The sequence below is a fragment of the Apium graveolens genome, chromosome 3, assembly GCF_009905375.1.
Source record: "Apium graveolens cultivar Ventura chromosome 3, ASM990537v1, whole genome shotgun sequence".
In the NCBI taxonomy this organism is placed as follows: domain Eukaryota; kingdom Viridiplantae; phylum Streptophyta; class Magnoliopsida; order Apiales; family Apiaceae; genus Apium; species Apium graveolens.
In genome coordinates this window covers 43070366-43073414 of record NC_133649.1, presented here as the reverse complement: position 1 = coordinate 43073414, position 3049 = coordinate 43070366, and positions in this window count along the sequence as shown.

Here is a 3049-nt window from a genome sequence, read left to right as displayed (position 1 = left end):
AGTTCTCTATAAGTCATTCTGGAGTTCTTGAATGACTTCTCTATAACACTAAATATGTGACTTTTAGAGATCTTGACTTAGAATATTTTTCTCAAAACATATTTATTCAATTTCAAGCTTCTTCATAATTCTTCTTAGGCATGATCTTCTTGATCTTCTTCCAGATAGAATTATTAGGCTTGATACTGTTTACAGAAAAAGACTCCAGTCTGCTCTTTGACATTTTTACAGACTTTAAATGTTACAATACAAAATGCAAACTAAGATTACAATACAACTTACTTAGGGTTTGTTAGATATATTTGATAATGTCATGGCTAATGTGATTTATGTTTAGTTTTCAGATCTTACTTAAACAGGATAAATCAGTACTTACTGGAAGTCAGGACTTAAGGATATCAGTACTTATATTATCAGGAGATAATTATCAGAAGATGGATATCAGAACTTAAGTACTGAAGGACGTTCAGATAAGGAAGGCAACTGGTTAAAGGGAAGAAGATCGAGACAAACATAAGAAGAGATATGCATGAAGATGGAATTCTATGAAGAATAGAATACTTGGAAGAAAAGATATCTGATTGATATATTTTAGGAAGCAGAATTATATTCCATATCAATTAGCGATTATCTTGTAACTGTGTAGTATATAAACACATACATAGGGTTTACACTATAAGTGTTATCACAATCGAGAAGATTATGTATTGTAATCCTAGCAGCTCTCGTGATATTTGTTCATCACTGAGAGAGAACAGTTCCATACTGTAACAGAGTTTATTGTTTCAATGAAGTTTGTTTTCTGTTACTTGAGTTATTAAAGTTCAATTTGATTGTACTATACACTGTATTCACCCCCTCTACAGTGTGTGACCTAACAAGTGGTATCAGAGCCTATCTGTTAACGTACAAACAGTTTAAGATCCAAACACAATCATGTCTGAAACGTAAACTCCAACTAAGCCCACCAAAACTGAAGAACCTCCAAAGACACAAATTCAAAGCCGATATGAGACTATTAGAGTTCCCATATTGAGACCATCTGAATATGCCATATGGAAGGTGAGGATGACCATGTTTCTGGAAGCTACAGATCCAAAATATCTTGATAGAATCAAGGAAGGGCCTCACAAACCAACCAAGCTCGCTGTTGCAGTTGTAGGTGAAGCAACAAAGTCTGTACCAAAGGAGAAGAGTGATTACACTGCTGAAGATATCGTATCAATTGCTAAGGATGCTAAGGTATGACACTTACTGCAAAGGAGATATGGGATGCTTTGGAAACAAGATGTCAGGGAACGGATACGATCAAGAGAATAGGAAGACAATACTCACTCAAGAGTATGAACACTTTGACTCAAAGGCTAATGAGTCATTGACTGATTTATATGATAGATTTGTCAAACTCTTGAATGATTTGTCACTGGTTAATAAGGAGTATGATCTTGAAGATTCAAACCTTAAATTCCTGTTAGCTCTTCCTGAATGCTGGGATTTGAAGGCAACAACAATAAGAGACAACTATAATCTTGATGAAACAACTCTTGATGAAATTTATGGAATGCTCAAGACTCATGAACTTGAGATGGAACAAAGAAGCAAGAGGAAAGGAGGAAAGTCAAGGACAGTTGCTTTTAAGGCTGAAGAAGAATCCCCCAAGGCAGCTACCTCAAGGAAAGACAAGGGTAAAGCTCTCTTCACAAAGTCTGATACTGAGTCATCAAGTTCTGAAAGTGATGATGACTCAGAATCTGAAAGCTTGCCTGAGACGGATGCTGATGAAGAGATGATGAAGCTGTGTGCTCTTATGGTGAAAGGGATCACAAAGATTGCATACAAGAAGTTCAGGAAGGGAAAGAAGTTTTCCAGGAAAGGCACAAGTTCTGATAAGAAGAATTTCAGAAAATCTGAGGGAAGAGGAGGAAAGTCTGACATAGGAGATTATACAAATGTCAAATGCTATAATTGTGGTGAGAAATGCCACATATCTCCTGATTGCAAGAAAGTGAAGAGTGACAAAGGCAAGGCTCTTGTCACAAAGAAGAAAAGCTGGACAGACACCTCAGATTCTGAAAGTGAGGAGAATTATGCCTTGATGGCAAATGCTGATAAGGCAAGTGCTGAAAGCAGTTCTGAAGCTGCTGAATTAAAGGTACCTCAAACTACTTATGTTTTTCATACTGATGATATTAATGAGTTGAGAAGATATCTTAAAACCATGTTCATTAGTTATAGAGATCAAACTTTAACATGTGAAAGATTAACTTCTGAAAATCTTGCTTTCAAAAAGAGGAATGATTATTTAGAAAAAGAGTTAGTCATGTTCCATCAAACTCAGAAAAATAGAGATGATGCTTTCTATGTTAGGGATGAAGTGCTTAAAATGAATGAATCTCTAAAAGCTGAGCTAGAAAAAGAAAGAGAGATTATCAGGACTTGGACTAACTGTAACACCCCAAATCCGGGGTCAAAATTTGGGGTGTTACAGTTGGTATCAGAGCTTCCTATAAAATACTTTATACGAAATTATGGTGATAATGTCTCGCCTTTTTAGAATATGGATTCTTATCGATATATAAAATGATTTGCGTATCGAAAATTTCACACCGGAACTCGTACAGGTCAAACCGTACCTCGGATCGAAAAAGTCAAAACATGAAAAGTGTTCAGAAGTATCAGATTAGGTTAGGAAGGAGTTTTCGAAAGAGTTTCAGGTTGTAAAAACGCAAAAACGATTGAAGTGGGACAATTTCTGATTCTAAAAAGTAATTTTATAATTATGTAAAAATAATCATTGTTAATTCTATAAATTCTTATAAAATCATATGATCATTCAAAAATTACCAGAAAAATACCAAAATTATCTTGATTTAATTCTGGATAATTGGAAATTAGAATATCTAAATTTTATCAAAAATAAACATTCAAATATTATTATCCATCATCAAATAATTCACCAAAAAATCACACAAAACTCACATAATAATTATTTATTGATAAAAATAATTACATAATATTTCCCGAGCGTTACACTAACTCTGGCAGAACA